The 8517-nt window shown below is 51.5% G+C and overlaps 1 long non-coding RNA gene across 1 annotated transcript; it reads right to left on the bottom strand.

Annotated features, from left to right (window-relative positions):
* Positions 1-1523: 1523 nt before the first annotated feature.
* On the bottom strand, positions 1524-4503 carry LOC132541702 (uncharacterized). The gene is made up of 3 exons (XR_009552799.1): positions 4172-4503; positions 3818-3869; positions 1524-1763 (listed from the first exon to the last, which is right to left on the bottom strand). It is a non-coding gene; the product is annotated as an uncharacterized LOC132541702 (long non-coding RNA).
* Positions 4504-8517: the final 4014 nt, after the last annotated feature.

The raw sequence follows: 8517 nt of genomic DNA, 5'->3' as shown, positions 1-8517 counted from the left end.
TAGGACACCAATCATTGAATTAATCCCAGATGAATACAGTATGACCACATCCTAACTCAATGACATCTCCAAAGACCCTATTTCTAAATAAGGTCATATTTCCAGGTTCCACATGAACACAGAATATGATTCTACTCAACTCCATGCTGCTAGAGGGTCCTGTGGGATCTCAAGTGGTTTGTTTGTTTGCTTTTTGTTTTACCCCCTTGCCTTGCCTCTTCCAGGAAGAAGCCTGAGTATGCTCTTTGCTCTTGGGCAGATGAAAAGGCCCAGTGCCCTCCCTGTACTTTGTTAACAACACCCTGGGTGAGGACAGACAGAGCAAGGGGCTAGAAGCCAGCATGGGGCTGAGAGGCAGCTGCTTGGCTGGAGGCAGGGCTGGCAGGGGAGGGAGCACACGTCTGGAGGCTGCCTGGCAAGACCTGGTTCTCTGCAGACGTTGCCTCATTTAGCTGCAGGGATGCTTCCTGCGTTTCTCTGCTGAAGAGCTTCAGTCTAGCAGCCTCAGATGACCCCCACAGAAGAAGCAGCATCTTCCAGAAAGCTTATTCTGAGAGAGGGAGGAGGAAGCCTGGACTGGACCAGGGAAATCTGGCCAGGACCACAGCGACTTGGCAATGTCACCAAGGGAAAAGTCCAAGGGGGTACCAGCAGCCAGCTCTTTGCAGAGCCCCAAGTGTCTGAGGGTGAGGTGGCCACAGGTGTGGCAGCAGCTCCAGCCCACAGATGTACCTGTCAAATCCAGACATACAGGTTAGGGAGAGCCAGGGCCTGAGGTTAGGAGGTTTCTTCTGCACTGGTCCCCCTGTACACTCCTGCTTATCACATAGGAGGCAGATGGAGGGCATCTCTGGGGGGATCCCTGTGAGTTCCTCCCTTCCCTAAATGTCTCACCTGGTCATAGCCCCATCTCCTGGCCCCTCCCTTGGCTGTTTCCTCACCTATATTTGGGACTCTGGACAAATTTCTGGCCCTAACAGACTCCCCAGAACACCCTCCTCTGACATCTAGAACCCTGGGCTGCTGGTAGAATGACAATCTTAGTGGCTTAAGTGGACATGGACTTTCTAGCTGTGGAGCTCATCGTCATATCACACCATGGAGGAGCTGGCCTGCGTAGAGCTAGCAGCAGAAAGCTTGGTCCCCGGAGTCATGGGGTCAAAGAGCCTGGGCAGAAGGGTGAGGGAGGATGCCAAGAAGTCATGGGGTTAAACTCTTACCTGAACCACAGGAAGGGGACCGCCCTGCCTCAGCATCCCTGCAGCTGCTCTTCTAGGCATGGGAAGTCAGCTGAGTACTGAGCAGCCTGAGTACTGAAGGAGGGGGAGAGCCACCTGGGTGGTCAACTGGGCCTTCTACAACACAGGTTCCCACATGCAGTTCAGGTGGGTGGCAGGGCTAGGGGTCTAGATTTGCATCCCAGTTTAGTTTTTATTTTATATTATATTATTTAATTTTTTATTTATTTAAAAAAGAGACATTAACAAAACCGTAGGATAAGAGGGGTACAACTCCACACAATTCCCACCACCAGATCTCCATACTCCATCCCCTCCCCTGATAGCTTTCCTATTCTTTATCCCTCTGGGAGTATGGACCCAAGGTCATTGAGGGGTGCTGAAGGTGGAAGGTCTGGCTTCTGTCATTGCTTCCCTGCTGAACATGGGTGTTGACTGGTTGCCACCAGGGTTATTGCTGGGATTTGATGCCTATACTATGACTCCTCTGTTCCTGGTGGCCCTTTCTTCTTTCTTTCTATTTTGCTTGATAGAACAGAGAGAAATTGGGAGTCGGGCAGTAGCACAGTGGGTTAAGCACACGAGGTGTGAAGCACAAGGACCGGCATAAGGATCCTGGTTCAAGGTCCCCCTGCTCCCCACCTGCAGGGGAGTGGCTTCACAGGTGGTGAAGCAGGTCTGCAGGTGTCTATCTTTCTCTCCCCCTCTCTGTCTTTCCCTCCTCTCTCCATTTCTCTCTGTCCTATCCAACAATGACGACAATAACATCAATAATAACTACAACAACAATAAAAAACAACAAAGGCAACACAAGGGAAAATAAATAAATAAATAAATAAATAAATACAAAAAAATTAAGAACAGAGAGAAATTGAGAAGGGAGAGGGAGAGAGAGAAAGACAGACATGGGCAGTGGTGGATAACAAAATGGTTATGCAAAGAGACTCTCATGCCTGAGGCTCTGAGGACCCAGGTTCAATCCCTGCACCACCACAAGCTAGAACTGAGCAGTGCTCTGGTAAGAAAGAAAGAAAGAAAGAAAGAAAGAAGGAAAAAAAGAAAGGACAAGACATCTGCAGCCCTGCTTCACCACTCATGAACCCCCTACAAGTGGGGAGGAGAGGTTTCAACTCAGGTCCTTACACATGGTAATGTGTGTGCTCAACTAGGTGTCCCACCGCACAGCCCCCACCCCTGAGGGGTTCTTTGGCTTTGTCTCAGTTAGAAGGTCCAGGCAGGTCTCTAACTTCACTCCCCACCTGTACAGTGGGGATACTCATGATGGAATCCTCCCCACACACACCCCAAGCATTGCCAGCAGGCAATGAATGCTTGGTCAATAGTGGTCCTTGTGCCCCAGTATGGTTCCGTAGCCCCCATGTCCACTTGGTCGATTCCAAATTATATTCCTCCATGAGGATAATTTCTGGAACCATCCGTTCCACCCCGGTTCCATGGCTGCCAGTTCTCAGCAACATCGCCCCGCCAGATATTCGTCGGGATGCGGCATCATCTAAGTTCATTTCCCACATCTACGCTCGACCGGACCTGCCAATATACACGGATATCTTCGCCCACCCTGTCCAACGCTTGACGTCTCGTCATCCAATCTGGTCTCCTACGCCTACACTGAACTTCTCTGTTCCAGACTCTTGGAAACAGAGTTGGCAGTCAGCTGAGGTAAAGAACAAACACCTCATCACAGACCCCTGCAAGCGTCAACCCGGCTTTGACCTAGCACGTTATGATTGGGCCTTCCTCAATCGCTATCGAACAGGCCATGGCCGGTGCGACGCTATGTTCCACCGCTGGGGAGCCAGAGACGACCCGAACTGCCCCTGCGGCTCCAGACAGACTATGACCCATATAGTCAACGACTGCCACCTCTCCAGATTCAAAGGAGGTCTCGAAACTTTACATCAGGCTCAACCTGACACTGTTAACTGGCTACGGAAGAAGGGCAAAAGCTAGAAGAAGTGGTCCTTGTGGTGTCCTTGAGAAGGGAGTGAGCCTCTGGATAGACTGGCTTTCCTGCAAGTGATCTAGTGTTTAAGTAGTGGCCTGTCTTGCTTAGGGGCAGTAAGACCACCTCCAGGCAGCCCACCTGGTCAGCTCATTTGATCTGGGGATCAGTGGCCCATACACACCTCACTCCTCATGCACAGGGCTCCCCATACCAGGGCCCTTCTCTCTTAGGCTGGCCTGTCCAACCATAGGACAAGCAGGCTTTGGGCCAAGTAGTTACAGAAAGCTAGACCTGCCCCTCCTTATGTGAGGTACCACCATGCCTCAGGCCTGTGCCTTGGTCCTCATAGAGGAGAAGGTGTGTGTGTGTGTGTGTGTGTGTGTGTGTGTGTGTGTGTGCGCGCGCACGCGGGTGCACGTGTGTGGTGGTGGTGGTGGGAGGGTACCAGGGGCTCCTTCCTGGCCTGGTGCACTAGCCAGATCCTAACCCTATCTCTAAGACACTCCAGTCTTCCCAGTGATCTCCAGGGGCCTGGGCCTGGCTGGCAGTCACCCCACCCAAGTTGCAAAGGGCAGCTGAAGCAGCAGCAAGCGTCCAGGAGAGGTTGACTCACCCCCACCAGGCTGGGCCCTCTGTTAATATTCTTGGATCTCAGCCTGGGATTCCTGCAGGTTCAAACAACAAGTTGGACCATTGCTTTTGCATGAGGTGGGTTCTAAGGTAACCCGAGGAGGGGGTGGGGGGGGCATGCAGACAACGGTGTTGCTGTATTCAGGGCTCAGGGCTGGGGGCAGGACAGTGACACAGGAAAACCTAACTGATTGAGGCCTGACCGAGGAGGAGAAGGAAAAGAAGACCTTGCTTACAGAGTGCACAGCGCATTACATAATTATTCTATTTTAATCACAACAGTCCTGTATGGTAGAGATGACTAATCGCTGGTTAACAGATGAGGAAACTTAGGTACCTATACACTCAGCCTGGGGGGTGGTGCATCGAGGATGATGTGGGGGACATCCACACCTGTTCCTGGGACTGCATCTGATAGCAACACCCACATTTCAACAGGCAGGGAGGGAAGGGCAGGTTAAGGAGGCTCCTGGAGGTAGGAGCCCCTGTGCCCCAGCTCACATCACTCTGGCTGCTGGTGACCATGGCAACGGCTGGGCTGTTGCTCCCTCTTCCGGTACCGTGGAAATAGAACACACACACAGAGCCAGCTGCGAATTCTTCAGTCTCTCCATCAGCCGGGCCTCCAAGCCTCAAAGGCCTTCCTCCCCGCTGAGGTCAGCGGCCCGCCTGCCGCCTGGAGCTGGCCCCGAGCCGGCTTCCCTGGCTCCATCCCCGCCCAGCCCGCAACCCACCCCCGGGGTCCCAACCCCTTCCTCAATCACCTCCCCCCGCTCGGCCCTTAGCCTAAGCCCCCATCCCAATTCCTGCCCCTCCCGAGCCCCCGCCCAAAGACCAGACCCCTCCTCAAGCACTGACTAGGGCCCTCCCACTGCCCCCCCCCCCGCCCCTCTCCCGGAATCCCGGCTGCCCGCACCCTGGGCCTCTGAGCCCTCTCCACAAGCCCAGCGCCCCGCCCCCAGTTTTTACCCCCAGTCTCCCCACCCACGCCCCTCCTCGCACGCGCCTGGAAGCCTGCGCTCTGTGCACCCCGTGCGCCCCAAAGCTGGGCCCCCCCAGCGCGCAGTCCGCAGACCTGCAGGCCCAGCCCTATTTCGGGCGCTGGCGCAGCGGGTCGGGGCAGCCCTGCCCGGAAAAGAGGTTATTCTGGGCCGGGCCGGCCACAGCAGCTGCGGCCCTAGGGCTTCCCGGCAGGGTGCGCGCCCGGGACAGAGGGCACACTAGGGCAGGGTTCCCCCCCCCCCCCCCCGCCCCACCTAGCTCCCAGGCCGCGCCCAGCTCCCTCCCCTTTTTAGCCAAACCCAGGTCCTTTTCCCAGTCCGGGAATAGTCTTTGGCGCTGAGCTGCTAAATTGCCCACAGGCGGTGCCTATGGCGCATCCCTTCCGGCGCCCACGAGGCAGGCAGGCTCTGCACCCTGTCTCCACTCCTCAGTCCTGGGTGACTTTGCCAGGCGCGCAGACCATTGCTCGCACTTTCTACCTAACCCCTCACCTCTGTGTCAATGTCAACTCCTCAACACTGAACCGGCATCCCATCTGCAAGAGGCACTGCATACAAATTAAACTTTTAGCACATTTAGGACACTAAACTCTGGTTCCTTTTGAGGTCCATTTCCTTGAATTCCAGCTGCCCCAGAGCCCTCTCCGGAGTGCCCACCTAGGCTTGACCTGCGTGTGCTCCTGTTCTGCTTGGATTTGCTTTGTGACAGGAGGGCCACCTGTTAGCCTCCCCAGGGCCACACTCTTCTTCCTTTTTTTTTTTTTTTTAATTATTCCTTTTTGTTGCCCTTGTTGTTTTATTATAGTTATTATTGATGTCGTTGTTGGCTAGGACAGAGAGAAATGGAGAGGAGGGGAAGACAGAGAGGGGGAGAGAAAGACACCTGCAGACCTGTTTCACCGCTTGTGAAGCGACTCCCCTGCTCCCCTGCGGGTGGAGAGCCAGGGACTCACGTGCACTTAACCCACTGAGCTACCGCCCGACTCCCGGGCACACTCTTCTGCCCCTGACTGAAGACCAAGGTACTTGCGTTTATCCCCACAACACTGGCAATAAGGACACAGTACGGGCAATGCCATCAGACTGCAAGTCACCGTTGTAACTTAGCATTATCTAAGGAAACCCTCCTTGCAGAGCACAGGGTTTCCCTGAGTTTCTGAGCAACTCCGGAAGGAAGAGAACAGAGAAGAGAGAACAGAAAAAAAGGAGGGGGTGGGGGGGAGAAAGTGTGGTTCTAACATAGGCCCAGGAAGAACCAGGAAACCACTTTCTCCCCAGGGCCCTTCCTTTCCATCGTTGGGGGCAAGCTGGAACAGGTGAGGGGAAACCCAGAAGCACCGACACCGGCTTCGTGAATAAGTAACAACTACCCAGGCTCTGACTCACTTGTCAATAGATAGTTGATTTCCCGGCTGAGGTTCCTGCATTCACACTCCCATGGAAGTGGAAGGGTAATCAATGGGTGATTAATTAAAAGTGGAAGTTGCTAGGAATACAGAATTGCCCTCATCAACAACGTGCAGTGGGCCAGGCAGGGCTATTTAGATGTACATCTGGGCCCGAGATCAGAGCTACAAGCAGAATATGCCTGCATGGTGGTCTGGTTTCCTGAAGGATTTGCCCCCTCCCAGTCTTGGGCCCTGATGAGCCAAGTGAGATCCTTCTCTACTGCATGGGGGGTGGGGAGGAGGAGTGAGATACTGCACTAGATACATGGCTGGTACCCTCAGAATCCTCTGCCTAACAGCCCCAGTGGGTGGCCCCAAATCAATCCCTCAATTCTGGAACTGGAAGAAGCATTGCCAGTCCAGTTCCCCATGAAGATGGATGTTTTCTCAGACTTGGGCCATTGGGTAAAAGTCAAAGTTCTCATTTCTGAGAGGACAGGAAAGTGACCTACATGTGGGGTGGGGGTAAAGCAGGGGGGAGGAGGGGAAAGGACTGGGAAACCATACCATTCTCACTTCTGTTTTGCGGGTTATAAACACTGAGTTGCCCACAGTCCTCTTGGCTCATAACTTCCTCCCTAGAGCCCGATGATGACCATTTGCATATGTCTCTTTGCAATTCCGGATCAGAGAGTCACCCTCTCCTCCCCAGAGCCCCCAGAGGGTGGCTATAACATCACTGGGGAACCAATGGGGTTATGACCATGGGAGAACAGTTAGCCCCAAACCTCCCCCTGACTGATTCACCCTTACTTAATGGACAGTTCATTTTCCTAGAATGTTGTTGCATCAGGGGTATTAGGGTTTTTCCATCAATTTCCACTGCCGATAACTCAACCCTTGAGCCCCTCAAGTGGGACTCCAAGAGACTCCCACGGGTTGGGGTAACTGGAAATCACTTGTCCCTACCAAAGAAACAGGAAGGCGTAGTTTTAAAATTCTTTTTTTGAGAGAAAAAAAGTTCTTAGGGTCAGCAGCAGTAGTGCAACAGACTATTATGCCAGAGGCTCCTACACCCAGCTTCAGTCCCTGACACCTCCATAAGTCAGAGCTGAGCAGTCCTCTGATAAAAAAATAATAAGTTAATTAATGAAGTAATTGATTAAAAGTCAATTTGACTGTCTTAATGGAGTAAGAAGGTAAAAGACAGCTACACTATCAGATGATTTTGAAACTTGAAAAGAGACAAAAAAAAAGTCCAAAAAAAAATATATATATATATATATATATATTTTTTTTTTTACCAGAGCACTGTTCAGCTCTAGCTTATGGTGATGCAGGGGATTGAATATGGGACTTTGGAGCCTCAGGCATGAGAGTCTATTTGCATAACAATTATGCCATCTACCCCCCACCCTCAAACTATCTCTAAGTCTTTGTGAGAACTATGGTGGTCATCATTGGGAGGGTGGAGCACAGAACTTTGGTGGCAGATAGTGTGGAACTATACTCCTAACCTTACAATTTTGTAAGCCGTTATTAAAACTAATAAAACTACATTAAATGAAGAAAATAAAGAGCTAAGTTAGCAATAAAAAAGAAAAAGAAATAAATAATGTATCCTGAGTTTGACCCTTTTCATCTTTACTTATTTCTTCACTTTGGCTGGGAAACTCTTCAACTCTTTTTTTTTTAATTTTTAAAAAATATTTATATATTTATTTATTCCCTTTTATTGCCCTTGTTGTTTTATTGTTGTAGTTGTTATTGATGTCACTGTTGTTGGATAGGACAGAGAGAAATGGAGAGAGGAGGGGAAGACAGAGAGAAGGAGATAAAGGAGAGACACCTGCAGACCTGCTTCACCGCCTGTGAAGCGACTCCCCTGCAGGTGGGGAGCCGGGGGCTCGAACCCGGATCCTTACGCCGGCCGGCTGCGCTACCGCCTGACTCCCTCTTCAACTCTTAAATCCTAACTGCTCAGTCAGTGGATCCCAAGCTCTTCAAGGGCACAATCTAGTCTCATTTATTTTTATTTTTAAAAAGGTTTATTTATTAATGAGAGAGATAGGAGGAGAGAAATAACCAGATATCATTCTGGTACATATACTGCCAGGGATTGAACTCGGGACCTCATACTTGAGAGTCCAGTGCTTTGTCCACTGCGCCACCTCCCAGACCACATCTCTTTTTTTTTTTCTTTCTCTAGTCCCTGTTTCATAGTCACATATTTGCAGCTCAGTGAATCTGGTTATATAGGACTGCGTTGCCCTCCTTAGCCAGCATTTAGAGGG

The sequence above is a fragment of the Erinaceus europaeus genome, chromosome 12, assembly GCF_950295315.1.
Source record: "Erinaceus europaeus chromosome 12, mEriEur2.1, whole genome shotgun sequence".
Taxonomy (NCBI): Eukaryota; Metazoa; Chordata; class Mammalia; order Eulipotyphla; family Erinaceidae; genus Erinaceus; species Erinaceus europaeus.
This window is presented reverse-complemented; position numbering and strand designations above follow the sequence as displayed.